The sequence below is a fragment of the Pinus tabuliformis genome, chromosome 5_1, assembly GCF_031772625.1.
Source record: "Pinus tabuliformis cultivar Carrire ecotype Pingquan chromosome 5_1, CPIR1, whole genome shotgun sequence".
In the NCBI taxonomy this organism is placed as follows: domain Eukaryota; kingdom Viridiplantae; phylum Streptophyta; class Pinopsida; order Pinales; family Pinaceae; genus Pinus; species Pinus tabuliformis.
In genome coordinates this window covers 726,031,693-726,050,584 of record NC_142305.1, presented here as the reverse complement: position 1 = coordinate 726,050,584, position 18,892 = coordinate 726,031,693, and the positions used below count along the sequence as shown (strand labels likewise).

General features: G+C 35.3%; 2 pseudogenes; both read left to right on the top strand.

Annotated features, from left to right (window-relative positions):
• Window positions 1–1,097: 1,097 nt before the first annotated feature.
• LOC149166994 (UDP-galactose/UDP-glucose transporter 2-like) lies at window positions 1,098–3,613 on the top strand (annotated as a pseudogene).
• An 18-nt stretch (window positions 3,614–3,631) lies between these two features.
• Window positions 3,632–18,892, top strand: part of LOC149166993 (UDP-galactose/UDP-glucose transporter 4-like) — a 32,153-nt pseudogene continuing 16,892 nt past the window's right edge.

Genomic DNA, 18,892 nt, shown 5'->3' with positions numbered 1-18,892 from the left:
GGATATTGTCATTTTCCGTGGTTCACAATTATTGTTTAGAGGTTAAATTTGATGGATATATATATATATATATATATATATATATATATATATATAATATATATATATATATTATATATATAGATATATATATATATAATATGTATTTATGTATGTTAAATATTGATATTTCAAAATTTGCATGTTAATAATGATGCTTATTTAATTTTCCAAACAGTCAATTCGATGGGGTGATTTAAAAATTTACAAGTATTTATGTATGTGTAAGAATTTCCAAATTAAATCACAGAAAATTAAAGAAGATAGTGATATTGCTAGCCAAGAACCAAGATAAACATAGAATACTCAATATTATAGAGACTTTAACATAACCATAGACTCATCCATAGTGCATCTTTGGACTAATTAGAAAAACCTTGTCTCTATCTTCACACCCACCATGCAATTCGCGCATCGTACATACTTAATTGTAAGTTGGAACATTGAAGTTATTGAGACTCTCATGGCATGTCCACACCTTCAGACCATTGATATACTATATAAAACATTAATTCTGTTCTTTACTCTCATGAAATGTCCACACCTCGGCCATTGGTATATGATATAAAACGCCAGATTATGCCGTAAGGCGTTCCCCTCTAAAAACAACTCCCCCTCTCAGGTTACGTGTACATTTATGTGCCCTTGATTTCTAGGTGTTAGATGATTAAAATAGTTTGAGCCATATGATTAATTAATCGACCGGTATTAAATTAATTATAGATTATACGACTTACATCATGGCAGCAGGTAGGCGTTTCTCAACACTATCTATTGTGTCGAATGCTTCTACCAGACCGACGATGCAAAACTAGGGAAGAAGTTGTAGCGTAGCGCAGAGATGGGGACGATGGGCAAGAAGCCACAACGTAGAGATGGGGATGATGGCTGATGTTTGGGAAGATGGTTGATGCCTGCTTCGCTAAGCCATGGGTTAGGGCATTGTTCCTTAGATAATGCTGAGAAGGTGAATCTGATCCCCATTCTTTGAAGCCTGGTGATCCCTTTGTTATCTCTTGTCATGCATCAGTCTATGGGAACCACTACCCTCTCGCAAAATGGAAGCCATGTCATGTGAGTTAGCAGAACAATCCTGCGAGTATTTGGAAGTTGTTGGAGTCGAGCATCTGATCCATGGTCTGGCATGTAGAACGGAAAACATGTTTTTCTGCATGACTGTGACTTTATTTTCCCTTCTGCAAGAGAATATGGGAACTGTTCTCATAATAGTTTTGAGCCCCTTGTTTCTGCTGAAATGTTTCTTTAGAAGGGTGAGGTCCCCAAGAGCCCTGGATGGATCGTGGTGTGACATATGTTGGTTTTGGACACAAATAAACCCTCCTCTTGATTTCTTTAGTGGTTCTCTGCCTAAGCTTCCATAGGAGATTATGCCCCTCCTGTGTAGCTATAGGTTTTATTCTCTCTAAAGCCTTTGTTGCAGACTTTGATTCGTTTGTTTTGCTTATGATCGATGCAGCTAGGGATGGCATTTCACTTTTATACAAGGATTTGTGTATTTGGTGCTTATTTATCCCAATGGCTTCAGAAAAAGGGATATACATAATCCATGGAAAACATACGTAAACCTCTATGTTGTACTCATGGGATCACAAGGATTAACCAAGGGATCTCTAATATTTCTTAATTATCTTGCCCAAATCATGTTCAAGTCTACCAAGGTATTGCTTCTCTATATATATACTCATTAGTTTACAATATATTTCTTTTGAGGTTTCTACAATGGCTGATAAATTTGAATCATTACCAGTTTTGCTTGTTATGATTATGGGAGCCTTTATATCAGGCTTAAGGTGAAAGTATCACTTGGAGGAATACATCACGGTTATATTGCTTATCGTTGGTTTGATAATATTCACACTAGCAGGTGTCCAAATATACCCAAATTTCAGTGTATGGGGAATTATTATGGTTCGTGGAGCCTTGATTTTGGATGCCTTTTTGGGCAACCTACAAGAGGCCATATTTACTTTGAATCATTCTACTACACAGGTATGGTCCATACCTGGAAAACCCTAATGCAAAAATACTTGTGAATGAATCCTATATTAATTTTATATTATTTGAATTATATAAGGCTCAATGCAACTTTCTCAATACTAAGCAATATTGTAATTGATGTTCTGAGATGCAAATGTTGTTCTTCTCTACTACTATGGGAATCCACTTCTTGATTCCTCCATAATTTTGACTGGAGAGCCCTTCAAAGCCTAGGAAGCCCACTTGAAGTATATGCTATTTCCTATTAATTCTATTTACATATTTGGGTTTTGAAACTAAATTATATCAGTTCTTAAAATCTCTAGCCATAGTCATCTTTTGTGAAAAAATTGTTATTATTTTTGAAACTATTTTTGGTTTCTGTTGTTCTGGTCTATGGTAGCACTTGTATGTTTATCTCATGTTGACAATCGAAGCAAAAACCACCTTCATAGGCCAGCTATCTATTCTGTGTTTAATAGCAATCTTCGGAGCTGCCACAACTGCCACGGTTTGTTACAGATCAGATTATGACCATTCTGGTAATCTTGATATGCTAAATTTATATTATTTAGATTCCCTTACTGAGAGTTTGTTTTTTTGTATAGGTAGGAAAATAGGATATGGAAGGGCCCCTAGTCTGATTGTGTTAGCTCCAATAAGGGGGCTTGCAAAAAAAGGTAACCTTTTAAAAAGTATGGATATTTTTCTATCATCTACAATCTGACTTGATATTGAAATTGTTCAAAAAGTTCATTTGCAATTTCTTTATGCTTGTGACTTCAGGAATTCCATGTAAGAAATGTTTTGTAATGAAAGTCCATGCCGACTTTGAGGTTTATGGTGGATTAGTTGACCTTCATTCATCCTCTCTATATGGAGGTTCCTCCCTATGGTCCACAGGAATATGCATTGCATAGAGGTTTGGATTTCATTATTGGTACACTTGGGCACATTAAGGTGATGAAACATGTTTTATGTTCATTTTCCCTTTTATGTTGTGTAACTGTTCATAGTAAATTCAAGCTTGAAATTATGGTTGATCTATGAAGAACTTCCTCTTGCATTTAAAGAAAGGCTTCAAGTGGTGTATTTCCTACATTTAGGGATTCAGTCAAGACTATTTTTTTCAACCGTTGGCCGGTTCTTCTTAAGTGCAGGGTGAGTATTAAGCCGAGTTTGCATTTTGATTTAGACAATTTATTAGGACTAATTGTATATAAATTGTTCTCAAGGAAATTTCTTTATTTGTTCTCTTAACACCTTATTTTTGGGTAGTATCATCTAATAATATCATATCCTCTATCAAAACAGGATTCTATATACCAGCACTGCACCTTTTGATGGTTGTATAGTTTATTTTTCTAGAAAGTTTACAACTGCATAATGAGCTTTAGAGATGGATTTAAGAGTATTGTGAGTTGTCTATGGTCCATGTTCTGGGTCTGTAGAACGATGAACATGTTTTTTTTTCTCAACTGTGACTTGATCGACGATTCCACAGGAGAATATGGACATTATTCTCATAATAGTTTTAAGCCCTTATTTCTACAGAAACGTTTCTTTATACGGGTGAGCTACCTAAGAGGCCTGGATGGATCGTGGTGGACACAGGTGGGTTTTGGACACAAATAAACCATCCTCTTGATTTATTTAGTGGTTCTCTGCCTGAGCTTCTACGGGATATTATGCCCCCTCCTATACAGTTGCAGTTCTTTCTTTCTAAAAACCTTTGTTAGACTTCAATTCATTTGCTTTTTTTATGATCGGTGTAGCTATGTATGGTATTGTTGGACCTCAGAATTACTCTCTCCTTGACAACTTTTCTCACTTCTTTCTCTTGTTTTCCATAAAAGACAGATCCCCATCACTGATAAATGATAGATTTTGTCTCAAGGAGGACATTAAATGATTGACATGTTATACTTTTATGTTTTTGCTATTTGAAATAAGTTTTTGCAATTAGCTATGGAACGCAGCCTATTTTGCAACTAACTACTTGTTTTGTAGCTACTTCCAAGGTTGAACAGGTTACAGGTGTCAAACGAAGAAACCGGCCACATGGGCATCTCTGGAATCGTCTAAACACGGATCCTATCTTAGTCACCCAACCCAGATCGATAAAAAAGCCAGCTCAAGACCAGAGTCAAAGGTGGAGTCAAACATATGAAAGCCGGAAGCAATAGGACTCTTTTTCTACCCTTTCATGTTTAATTAATAAATCCAACAGATTTGTTGAAGCATTAACTTAGATCAGCCACCTGTGTCAACGATTCTATGCAACCACCTTATTCGAATTCAAGTCACTTGTAGCTGATCAAACATTTACGCAAATTGGTTGTAATATGTGTAGACCACCTATAGCTAATTTTCCTCAAAAGACAGTTATGAATATTTTCTTTAAATACCAGTTGAACAGAACCGGAGGGAGTTCGAAGTTTTTGATGTATTAAGTTTAAACTTATCAGCTTTGTAATTTGGACTTTTGTTCCTGTTTTATAATACAAAGCCATGTGTTGACTGATGATTATTTGAAGGAGCATTTTGAATTAAGTTAGCAGCTCAACCTAGTCAGCTGCAGAGGGACCCTGCACTGAAGGAGGCTTTCTTTTCATTTTAAATTCCTCATTTACTTTTAGCATTGTTTATAACTTAGGTTGATTTATTTTAGTTTTAATCAGTAGCAAAATGTGCTTGAGAAGGAGGGGTAGGGCTAGCAAAGTGCAGGTAGGGCGATGAAGGTGTCGGGCTTTAGTGACAAATAAGGGTACGTCTTTCTCCTGGAAAAGAATCTCGTATACAAAGAGTGTTTCTGGTGCTGGATAAATATAACGAAGGTCTAGATCTAGCTAACGATCATAAGTTTATTCCTTTTAATCTCGACGTAGAATTCAATTATGCAGTCTTGTTTCCCTAATCCATTTCATAAAGGAAACAACTTTGTTTCTAAAGAGAGTAAGATTGAAAGTAATGAGGATGCACTATTGATTAGTTTACTCACTGTTCTTGTTATTTATTTCTTAGTTCAGGTTATCAATGCACTGTATTAATGAATGTTTTTGGTCACCATTTAAAGCTGATATCCATCCTAAACTAAATGGTTGAGCATTCACTTTACATAAGGGTTGAAACCAATCAGTTACCTTCTGCATGTTTTTATTTAGTTTTTACTAGATCATGAAGTACATAAGTTGCTTGAATTCCATCTCAAGGAGGTTATCTTTCAAAATTGAAGGTTAGAGTAACTAGAAGTACTTCAGTTAATTTCATTCTCTGTATTTATTCCAACATGACTTACAACTATACCTTATAGTTTTAAGAATTATTCATGAATTATGATTAGATGAGAAGGTAGGATATATGCTATGTTTTTCCTTCTTTTAACTTAGATTTTGACTAGTTTTTAGTTCTTGGTTCACCTTTAGGAAATTTAGATTTAGTTTCTTATAGTTCAAATTGTACATCATTAGGAATCAAAGAACAGAAACCCCCAAAACAATATAAAATACAAAACAATGAAGTAAGAAGGGTTAACTAGCACATACAGTGCACTACACTTCATCAGCTTACGAGCCTCAGTTGATAATTTATGCAAAGCAATTTAGGACACTAAATTGACTAAACATTTTGGTGTTTTTGCCGTGGAAGTGTAACTAGGTAACCTTATCTCTTACATTAAAAAAAAATGACATGCATAGAGAAAGAGACTCTAGGGGTAGATTTATAGCTAGAGGCAGGAGTTCAATTCCCGCAACACCACCTACTCCATCAAGAATAAGAAGAGATACACCTCCACCTCAAGCTCATACTCCCAACCGTAGAACTCTTGAAATTCCAGGGGCAGAAATCCAATCAAAAGAATCTCCTACCTTGTCTAATAAGGCAGTCCTAGCGGAGAAAAAGCTTGGGTCTCCAACAACAGGAGTAGCCTTTTTCACCTCCACAGGGGAGCACAATTTAGTTGAAGAATTACGAATACCTGATGAGGAAGAAGAAGTAGAACCTCTCTCCCATATCCCATTAATAGAAGAACCAGAGGAAGATAAAGTAACCTTGCAGGTTGAAACTTATACTGACTCTGAAGAAACTATAATGGAAGAAGAAGGAGAGGATGGAGAATTCACACTGTTTGGAGGAAGGGGTAGAGGAAGAAGTCGAGAAAATAATGGAGGAGGCAGAGGAAATAGGGAAATAGATAATTCTTTTGGATTCCCTATAGTGGATGAAGAAACAAATGCCACAACGAAAAATACCTCACCTTCTGTCCTCCCAAATTTCCATGGGTTAAAAAGTGAGGATCCTGAAACATTTTTATTTGAGTTTGAAGTCTTGTGTAGAACCTATGATTATCTAGAAGACTCTCAAAAACTTAGTTTGTTCCCTTCAACACTGAAAGGAGCTTCTTTGAAATGGTTCATGGGGTTAATCACTCAGTCCATTAGAACATGGAATGACATCAAAAAAGTGTTGTTGGATAGGTATTTGGATTATTGCATGCCTACCAATCAAAAAGATGAAGAGTTCAAAATGATGCAAAGAGAGGACGAAAATTTAGAGGATTTGATTGAGAGATTCAACTATAATTTGAAAAGAGAAAAAATGGACAATTTAGATGAAGATACCTTAAAATCTCTTTTATTAAAAGCCATTAGAGATGAGTGGATAGATATCCTTAACATGATGGGTAAGGGAGATATCTCTCAACTCCCATTAAATGACATAGGAGAATTATGTGTTCATCTCTCAAGAGGGAAATCCAAAACTGGGAAAGGTCCAAGAGATCCTTCTCTTGTTAGAGTAAATAAATCTACAACTGGATTAGTGAGTAGGGCAGAAATTGGTAATATGCTTGACGAACTCAAAATAGATATTCTAGGGAGTCGTAGTGAGCAAATAGACACCCTTAAGTTGCAAAACAAGTAGAAAACTGAGGCTGGTGATTTAGCTATTTTTTGTCCAAAATGCAGAAAAAAACACGCTCTAAGAGAATTCCCTTTGGATGAAAAAATTATAGGGACTTGTATGATTTTCTCAGAGAATCATGAGACCGAAGTTTGTCCTTCGTTTCCAGGTCTTAAGGCTATTTTTCAAGAAGAAACAGTTCCAAATTCAGTAGAACCTCTTTTCTTTGTCTCTAGAAAACCTTGGCAAAGGCCACAAAATCAAGGATTTAACAATCAAATGTATCTTCAGCCCCCACCAAATTGGAATTCTTGGTAGCAACCTTGGCCTCAACCTCAATCTTAATCTCAACCTTGGGCACAAGGAGTACAAAATCTTTATGGGAGATTTTCTCAATATTATCAATATCCTCCATCATATCAGAATTATCCTCCCTCACACATTCCACAACAAAATCAGTAGCCACAACTTCAAAATCAGAACCCTCAAATTTCATTACCATTTCCACAACAAAACCAAAATCCTCAACTCTTACTTCCATTTCAGTAGAGACCAAATCAGCTACCTGCCCAACCATTACCAAACCCCAACAATAAAAATCCTCAAAATACTTACATGGTGGAAGGACAACAATTTACAACTTATATGATCACTCCTCTATATCTCAATGATGTTCAACTAAGATCTGGTAGGGTATTATAAAAGGAAAGGCCTTCTATAGTTATTCAGGAACAAGACAATTCTGAGGAAGATTCTCCACTACCCAATAAATTTTTTGAGGGAACATCTCTCCAAAACCAAAATGCTGAAAATGAAAAATAGAAAGAACCAGTGAACTCAACTCCTATCATTGAGCAGCCAGTGTCTAGTTCTGCACCTCCTTTTCCTGAAAGATTACAAGTTGATAGAGGAGTAGAAAAGTAGATCATGTTGCCTAATTATGATTTTCTATATGAATTAAAGAATGTCTGTATCAAAATTCCTTTGTTACAAGCCATTAAGGAGATTCCAATCCTAGCTAAAACAGTAAAGGAGTTGAGCATAAAGAAACCAGGAAGAAAAGAAAAAGAAACAAAAAAAATTCACCTAGTAGTAAAAATGGCAGATATAATGATGCGAAAAATTGTCATACAAAAATATGTAGATCTAGGAAGTCCAATTGTGAAAACACATATCAATGGAGTTGAAATTCCAAATAGATTGATTGATTTAGGGCCAACAATAAACATCATGAGAAAACAAACCATGGAACAACTCAAGCTTCCTAATCTTCTTTACACACCTACATTACTACAATTAGCGGATAGATCTGTAATCAAGCCAGATCGAGTGTTAGAAGACATTTCAGTATCCTTAGATTCTTAGGAATATCATGTTGATTTTATGATCTTGACCCCAAAGAACAATCTAGGAGGACATCCACTCATATTAGGAAGACCTTGGCTGGCCACAGTTGATCCTTTCATTAGCTGTAGATCTGGTGATATTTATATTTCTGATGGGAACTCAACAAAGAAATTCACTCTATATCCTCCAACAAGAACAATCACAGAAATAGATGACAAAGAATGGATTGATGATGAAAATGGCATTCCGCCTCTCTTTACTATTTTAGATATTAGTGAAGATAGTCAAATCTTAAATACAATGGAAAATTTTGAATCATCTCCAGAATATGAACATGATCAATTTCAAGAAAAAACCAATATTGAATATTTGTCATCTAGGTAGATGTCTCTTTATTCTATGGAAGAATTTGGTAACTCTACAATTGAAATCTTTCCATGGAGAACATTGAACATAAACAATAACTTGGTGAAATTACAATAGGAAAAGCTAATCGAGACATTACAACAACATTCTGCTGCATATGCATGGGAATATAGTGACATGAAAGGAAATAGTCCTAAGACTTGTATACATCACATCTACATTGAGGAACTTTGTAGACCTATCGGACAACCTTAGAGAAGGATGAATCCAAATCTTAGGGAAATTGTGAAAGAAGAGCTGCAAAAACTATTGAATGTAAACTTCATTACCCAATTTCAGACAACCAATGGGTTTCCCCTTTAGTGATTGTGCCTAAAAAGAATGGTAAATGGAGGTTGTGCATTGATTACTGAGAATTTAATAAAGCTACCCTTAAAGATCATTTTCCTTCGCCCTTTATAGATAAAGTGTTAGATACATTAGCAGGTAAGAAGTATTTCTCATTCTTGGATGGTTTTAGTGGTTATAATCAGATTCAAGTGGCACTTGAAGATCAAGATAAAACCACATTTACTTGTCCACGGGGAACCTATGCCTACCGACTACTTCCTTTTGGGTTATGTAATGCACTTGCAACATTCCAAAGAGCTGTACTAAGAATTTTTTCTGATCTAATACAAGATTGTGTAGAGGTATATATGGATGAATTTACAGTCTATGGGAATACATTTGAAGAAGCTTTGGAAAATTTGGAAAAAGTTCTTAAAAGATGTGAGGAACCAAACCTTTCACTAAGCCATGAAAAACATTTTATGATGTTTACAGAAGGTATTTTTTTAGGGCATCACATTTCACGAGATGGGATTAAAGTTGATAAATCTAAAGTTGATTCATCTCTAAATTATCAATTCCAAATTGCCAAAAGGATGTTTGAAGTTTTCTAGGATTTACAGGATACTATAGACGATTTATAGAAAATTTCACTAAAATAGCATCCCCACTCTTCAAATTACTCACCAAGGATTGTGAATTCAATTAGAATCTTGACTTCTAGTAAGCATTTGAGACCTTAAAAATGAAAATTTCTGAAGCACCCATCTTGAGAGGTCCAAAATGGAAACTACATTTTCACATTTCAATAGATGCTTCAGATATAGCTCTAGGAGCTATATTAGGACAAAAAGACTTGATTCCCTATGCCATCTACTATACAAGTAATAATTTAACTCCCACTGAGTTGAATTATACTATGACTGAAAAGGAATTTTTAGCTATTGTTCATGCAATCAACAAGTTCAGAAATTATATAACAGGCTATGAAACCTTTGTTCATACAGATCACTCTGCAATTAGATACTTAATGAATACACCTATTACTAATGGCAGAGTTACAAGATGGCTTTTACTCTTGCAAGAATTCAATATTACTATGCTAGATAGACTTGGAAAACAAAACACAGTTGCTGACTTCTTGTCCAGAATTCAAAATATCAAAGATGACACTCTGGTTGAAGGTAAGTTTCCTAATGAATATCTTTTTGCAGTGATTACTCAAACTCCTTGGTTTGTAGATATTGTTAATTACTTAGTCACAGGGAAATTTCCTTCACATTTGTTTCCTAGAGAAAAAAGAAAAATCATTTAGATAAGTGCAAGATACTCATGGATCACTAATGAATTGTATAAAATAGGCCCAGATCTTATGATCAGAAGATGTGTTAGGGGAGATGAAATGCCTAAGATTCTTAAGGCATGTCATGATGAGCCATGTGGTGGACACTTTGTTGACAAGAGGATAGCCTATAAAATCCTTTCTTTAGGATATTATTGGCCATCCATCTTAAAAGATGCCAAATAATATGTTAGGAGGTGTGACAACTGCCAAAGGGTAGGGAAACCTGCTCCTTCAAATGAAATGCCACTACAAATTCAGGTACTCATTGAACCTTTTGAAAAATGGGCCTTAGATTTTGTTGGGCCAATTAATCCTTCATCTAAGAAAAAGAATTATATATTGGTATGCACTAATTAAGTCACTAAATGGGTAGAGGCCAAAGAATTACCTTTTACTATTGAAAAAGCTGTAGTTAATTTTCTTTTTGAGGACATCTTCACTCGTTTTGGTGTTCCAAGAGAAACTGTGACAGATCATAGATCTCAATTTACATCTAAAGTGGTGAAGGGCCTTATAGAAGATTATAAGATCAAACATAGGAAATATACTCCCTATCATCCACAAGAAAATGTTCAAGTTGAATCTACAAATAATGTGATTGAAGGAATTCTCAATAAGACGATGTATCTACATAGAAGAGATTGGGTAGAAAGGCTTCCTGAAGCCTTATGGGCTTATAGAACTACATGGACAAACACAACGGGACATACACCCTATGAAATTGTTTATGGGAAACAAGCCCTGTTCCCTATAGAGTTTCAAATCAAAACCTTCAAGATGGCAGTCCAATTGGGATTGGATTTATCAGAGGCACAAAAACATAGATTGGAGCAACTCAATGAACTTGATGAAATCAGGCAAGATGCAGTCCAAAGAACTAGTATAGTCCAACAACAGAGGGCTAAATGGCATGATAAATATATTAAGGAGAAGAAGTTACAAGTAGGAGATTGGGCACTGTTGTTCGATTCAAAGTTCAAATATTTTCAAGGGAAGTTTCAAACTCATTGGCTTGGGCTATATGAGATTGAAGAAGTCTTTAATAACGAAGAAGTTAAGATAAGGACACTAGATGGAAGCAGAATACCTCTTCTTGTGAATAGTCATCGGTTGAAGATATATCAAAAACCAATTTCAAGAGAGGAGTTCATTAAGATTTTCCAAAATAACTCTGAAATGAAGCTAGTGAAGAAGAATTCTTCTTCTCCACTAACTTAGTCTTTATTTTTCCTAAGAAATGACTGATTAAAAAAAAATAAAAATTGTATGAGGTTGAAAACCAATCATTCATTGGCATACTTATACAGAAAATACAGGGTGAAAATTAGAGATTCCTGATATCCTATATTTTCCATTTCCTTTCTTTAATAAGCAGTGACAAAAAGCTACATTCATTTACAGTTTAGAGTCTGCAAATTCATCATCTCATTCCATCTCATTCTGTCTTCATTTTTCTTTTACAGTTCCACTGCATCTCACTGTCATAACTCATTTCCATTTTATTTTTAAATTCATATTCCATAAGCCATATTTCACTTTCCTTCTTTTCGCTTTCTGCAGCTAATTCCATTCCACATCTAATATGATTCTGTAGTTACAACTTACTTATCAGCTCTGGCACAATTGTACAACTCACAAATAAATCATGAATGCGGGGAAATTGAAGAATCAAGTTTTGGAGATCAACCATGCTCAAAGTACCTATGGATCGACACCAAAAGAATTATCAAGCAAAAGGGTAAGTTCTAAAGGTAAAATGCAAAATTTATTTCAAACATCAAGTTACAAACATAAATCATGTATAATATGAATGATCATATGTCTCCTTAACAAGTCATCATTTGATTTGACTGCCACTTCATGATACCACATCTCCGCCACATATTCCACATCCGATACCAAATGGTCTATAATGATTTCATCATACCACGCCTCCACTACATTCTCCATACTCTATACTTAAATAGTCTCTAATAACTCCATCTGTTAACGGTCAAAACTACGATGTGACCAACGTATTCACATCTCTCCAAACCCTCACCGTATACTTATTCCACATCTATTCTGTGTTTAATAGCAATCTTCGGAGCTGCCACAACTGACACAGTTTGTTACAGATCAGATTATGACCATTCTGGTAATCTTGATATGCTAAATTTATTATTTAGATTCCCTTACCGAGAGTTTGCTTTTTTGTATAGGTAGGAAAATAGGATATGGAAGGGCCCCCAGTTTGATTGTGTTAGTTCCAATAAGGGAGCTTTCAAAAAACGGTAACCTTTTAAAAAGTATGGATCTTTTTCTATCATCTACGATCTGACTTGATATTGAAATTGTTCAAAAAGTTCATTTGCAATTTCTTTATGCTTGTGACTTCAGGAATTCCATGTAAGAAATGTTTTGTAATGAAATTCCATGCCGACTTTGAGGTTTATGGTGGATCAGTTGACCTTCATTCATCCTCTGTATATGGAGGTTCTCCCTATGGTCCACAGGAATATGCATTGCGTAGAGGTTTGGATTTCATTATTGGTACACTTGGGCACATTAAGGTGACAAAACATGTTTTATGTTCATTTATCCCTTTTATGTGTCACTGTTCATAGTAAATTCAAGCTTCAAATTATGGTTGATCTATGAAGAACTTCCTCTTGCATTTAAAGAAAGGCTTCAAGTGGTGTATTTCCTACATCTAGGGATTCAGTCAAGACTCTTTTCTTGCAACTGTTGGCCAGTTCTTCTTAAGTGCAGGGTGAGTATTAAGCTGAGTTTGCATTTTGATTTAGACAATTTATTAGGACTAATTGTATATAAATTGTTCTCAAGGAAATTTCTTTATTTGTTCTCTTAACACCTTATTTTTGGGTAGTATCATCTAATAATATCATATTCTCTATCAAAACAGGATTCTATATACCAGCACTACACCTTTTGATGGTTGTATAGTTTATTTTTCTAGAAAGTTTACAACTGCATAATGAGCTTTAGAGATGGATTTAAGAGTATTGTGAGTTATCTATGGTCCATGGTCTGGGTCTGTAGAATGATGAACGTGTTTTTTTTCTCAACTGTGACTTGATTGGCGATTCCACAGGAGAATATGGACATTATTCTCATAATAGTTTTAAGCCCCTTGTTTCTACAGAAATGTTTCTTTATACGGGTGAGCTACCTAAGAGCCCTGGATGGATTGTGGTGGACACAGGTGGGTTTTGGACACAAATAAACCATCCTCTTGATTTATTTAGTGGTTCTCTGCCTGAGCTTCCACGGGAGATTATGCCCCCTCCTATACAGTTGCAAGTTCTTTTCTTACTAAAAACCTTTCTTGCAGACTTCGATTCATTTGCTTTTTTTATGATCGTTGTAGCTATGGATGGTATTGTTGGACCTCAGAATTACTCTCTCCTTGACAACTTTTCTCACTTCTTTCTCTTGTTTTCCATAAAAGATAGATCCCCATCACTTATAAATGATAGATTTTGTCTCAAGGAGGACATTAAATGATTGACATGTTATACTTTTATGTTTTTTCTATTTGAAATAAGTTTTTGCAAATTAGCTACGAAACACAGCCTATTCTGCAACTAACTGCGTGTTTTGTAGCTACTTCCAAGGTTGAATAGGTTACAGGTGTCAAACGAAGAAACCAGCCACATGGGAATCTCTGGAATCGTCTCAACATGGATCCTATCTTAGTCATCCAACCCAGATCGATAAAAAAGCTAGCTCAAGACCACAGTCAAAGGTGGAGTCAAACATATGAAAGCCGGAAGCAATAGGACTCTTTGTCTATCCTTTCATGGTTAATTAATAAATCCAATAGATCTGTTGAAGCATTAACTTGGATTAGCCACCTGTGTCAACGATTCTGTGCAACCACCTTGTTCAAATTCAAGACACTTGTAGCTGATCAAACATTTATGCAGACTGGTTGTAATATGTGTAGACCACCTATAGCTAATTTTCCTCAAAAGACAGTTATGAACTTGTTTATGGGAAACAAGCCATGTTCCCTATAGAGTTTCAAATCAAAACCTTCAAGATGGAAGTCCAATTGGGATTGGATTTATCAGAGGCACAAAAACATAGATTGGAGAAACTCAATGAACTTGATGAAATCAGGCAAGATGCAGTCCAAAGAACCAGTATAGTCCAACAGCAGAGGGCTAAATGGCATGATAAATATATTAACGAGAAGAAGTTTCAAGTAGGAGATTGGGCACTGTTGTTGGATTCAAAGTTCAAAGGTTTTCAAGGGAAGTTTCAAACTCATTGGCTTGGGCTATATGAGATTGAAGAAGTCTTTAATAACAAAGCAGTTAAGATAAGGGCAATAGATGGAAGAAAAATACCTCTTCTTGTGAATGGTCATCGGTTGAAGATATATCAAAAACCAATTTCAAGAGAGGAGTTCATTAAGATTTTCCAAAATAACTCTGAAATGAAGCTAGTGAAGAAGAATTCTTCTTCTCCACTAACTTAGTCTTTATTTTTCCTAAGAAATGACTGATTAAAAAAAAAAAATTGTATGAGGTTGAAAACCAATCATTGATTGGCATACTTATACAGAAAATATAGGGTGAAAATCAGAGATTCCTGACATCCTATATTTTCCATTTCCTTTCTTTAATAAGCAGTGACAAAAAGATACATTCATTTATAGTTTAGAGTCTGCAAATTCATCATCTCGTTCCATCTCATTTTGTCTTCATTTTTTTTTTACAGTTCCACTCCATCTCACTGTCATAACTCATTTCCATTTTATTTTTACATTCATATTCCATAAGCCATATTTCACTTTTCCTTCTTTTCACATTCTGCAGCTGATTCCATTCCACATCTAATATGATTGTGTAGCTACAACTTACTTATCAGCTCTGGCACAATTGTACAACTCACAAATAAATCATGAATGCGGGGAAATTGAAGAATCAAGTTTTGGAGATCAACCATGCTCAAAGTACCTACGGATCGACACCAAAAGAATTATCAAGCAAAAGGTTAAGTTCTAAAGGTAAAATGAAAAATTTATTTCAAACAACAAGTTACAAACATAAGTCATGTATAATATGAATGATCATATGTCTCCCTAACAAGTCATCATTTGATTTGACTGCCACTTCATGATACCACATCTCCGCCACATCTTCCACATTCAATACCAAACGGTCTATAATGGTTTCATCATACCACACCTCTACTACGTTCTCCATACTCTGTACTTAAACGGTCTCTAATAACTCCATCTATTAACGGTCAAAACTACGGTGTGACCAACGTATTCACATCTGTCCAAACCCTCACCGTATACTTATTCCACACAAACCCATAGTTCTTTTTCACCATACCCGCAGTCAGTCCATTTCATAGACCAGGAGAGTAATTCTGAAGGTTAGAAAATTCTACGAAACAAAGACCATGGGACTCATTGTCAGGGCAGAGCCCATAGGGGCAAAGTTTATGGAAGGGTACCCACAACTCAAGGAGATGCTGCAGAAGGCTAGATGGCTCAATTTCATTGAAAAATTTGATGGATATCACAAGGAGATCACAAAATCTTTTGCTAGATCATTCGATGGTATAGAAGTAGAGATTGGAGACATTAAGTTTGTAGTAACAGAATCTTACATAGCAGAGCCTACAGAACTGCCAAGACTTGGTGAGAGATGGTTCAAAAGCAAAGAATTTCACAGTGAATCATGGAAGGTAATTCTCAGGAACCCAGGTATGGATGTCACTATGTTTAGAAAAGGAATTCCTATTTCAGCACTTAAAAATAAATGGAGAAGCATGCTTTTGATATTACAAAAATTTATTACCTGTGAGGGAAGATTCAAACGCATGTATGTTTATCACATACATTTATTGATGAACTTTGTAGAAAATGGAAACATCAATCTCCCTTTCTTCCTTCTAAACATTCTAAGGAGGATGGCTTCAAATGTACAGAAGAAAATAGAATTCATAGACACAACTATGTACCATCATGGGTTGGTGAAAATATTGATTGAGTTTCATCTAAAAAGAATAGGAGATACTTGGGAAAAATTATTGATAAGAAACTATTTCCAAGAGGCACTAGAGTCACCTGAAGAGGGTAATGTCAGAAGGAGTAAGAGGAAAAAGACCAGTATGACCATTCAAAGCAAACCTGAGTCCCCCACACAGAAAAATGATGAAGAGCCAGTCTTTGAGACAAAGATTAGGGAGCAGGTCAAGCAAAAAGGAAAGATAAAGAAGAAAGCTGGTGGAATTACTGAGAACAAACTTAAATCTTCATTACAACAAGATGATGAACAACTAATCTCTGAAAAATTGACAAAGATTAGGAAACAAATCAAGAGGAAGGAAAAGATAGGAAAGGAGAAAAAGGGTACAAAGGAGGAGAACATAAACCCCCTACAACTTTGAAGGAGCTCTAGACTACGAGGTATGGTAAAGAAGGTATCATCAAAGGGAACATAGTTCATAAATATAGAATAAGAAATCCCAATACCCTCTCCTGATAATGTTATATTTACATGCAATCCTCAAAACTCTCCTAAACAATATTTTGAAGGTATCCCCAACAGAGGATCCCCAGGCGTAGACCTAGTACAACAACAAATTTATGATTACATAGAATCACTGGAAAATAAAAGTGCCTCAATGGATCCAGGATCCTCAGCCAATCCAGAACAACCTGTCAATCCACAAGAACCTCTGACTGGCTCTCTCAAATAGGAAATTTATGAGTTAGAGATATTGAACAGACATATCAAGAAAGAAAATGAAACCTTGAAGGAACAAAGCAAATTGGATAAAGACATTCATGATAATACAATACTGCACCTAGGGCAATGGTACAAGAAGAATAGGAAGTTGAAGAGGAAGAATAGAAACTTGAACAAAACAGTCATCAACCTTAAATACAGAATTCTCATGAAGAAACCCAAGATGGCAGTCACTTCAAATAGGAGCAAGAGAAGAAAGTTAGATGTACTAGCAGAGCTATCTGAGTAGATGCAATAGGAAAGAAGATTTCACATTTTTGGAAAAATTGCATGGGGACATGCAATGATTTTGTAGTGGGGGTATGTTGGAACTCAAAATTACGCTCTCCTTGACAACTTTTCACACTTTTTTCTCTTATTTTCCATAAAAGATAGATCCCCATCACTGATAAATGATAGGTTTTGTCTCAAGGAGGACATTAAATGATTGACATGTTATACTTTTATCTTTTTTCTATTTGAAATATTTTTTTGCAAATTAGCTACGGAACACAACCTATTCTGCAACTAACTATGTGTTTCGTAGCTACTTCCATGGTTGAACAGGTTACAGGTGTCAAATGAAGAAACCGACCACATAGGCATCTCTGAAATCATCTCGGCATGGATCCTATCCTATTCACCCAGCCCAGATCGATAAAAAAGCCAGCTCAAGACCACAGTCAAAAGTGGAGTCAAACGCATGAAACCCGGAAGCAATAGGACTCTTTGTCTACCGTTTCGTGGTTAATTAATAAATCCAACAGATTTGTTGAAGCATTAACTCGGATTAGCCACCTGTGTCAATGGTTCTGTGTGACCACCTTGTTCGAATTCAAGTCACCTGTAGATGATCAAACATTTACGCTGACTGGTTGTAATACATGTAGACCACCTATAGCTAATTTTCCTCAAAAGACAATTATGAATATTTTCTTTTAAATACCAGTTGAATAGAACCAGAGGGAGTTCAAAGTTTTTGATGTATTAAGTTTAAACTTATCAGCTCTGTAATTTTGGACTTTTGTTCTTGTTTTATAATACAAAGTTGTGTATTGACTGATGATTATTTGAAGGAGCATTTTGAATTAAGTTAGCAGCTCAACCTAGTTAGTTGCAGAGGGCCCCTGTGCTGAAGGAGGTTTTCTTTTCATTTGTTTTTTTCCTTTCTGTTCAGTTTTAAATTCCTCATTTACTTTTAGCAGTGTTTATAACTTAGGTTGATTTCTTGTAGTTTGATTTCTTTTAGTTTTAATCAATAGCATAATGTTAGAATTCAATTGTGCAGTCTTGTTTCCCCAATCCATTTCATAAAGGAAATGACTTTGTTTCTAAAGAGAGTAAGATTGAAAGTAATGAGGATGCACTTTTGATTAGCTTACTCACTGTTCTTGTTATTTATTTCTTAGTTCAGGTTGTCAATGCACTGTATTAATGAATGTTTTTGGTCACCATTTCAAGCTGATATCCATCCTAAACTAAATGGTTGAGCATTCACTTTACATAAGGGTTGAAACCAATCAGTTACCTTCTGCATGTTTTTATTTAGTTTTTACTAGATCATGAAGTACAGAAGTTGCTTGAATTCCATCTCAAGGAGGTTATCTTTCAAAATTGAAGGTTAGAGTAACTATAAGTACTTCAATTAATTTCATTCTCTGTATTTATTCCAACATGACTTACAACTTTACCTTCTAGTTTTAATAATTATTCATGAATTAGGATTAGATGAGAAGATAGGATAGATGCTCTGTTTTTTGTTCTTTTAACTTAGATTTTGACTAGTTTTAAGCTCTTTGTTACACAAAAA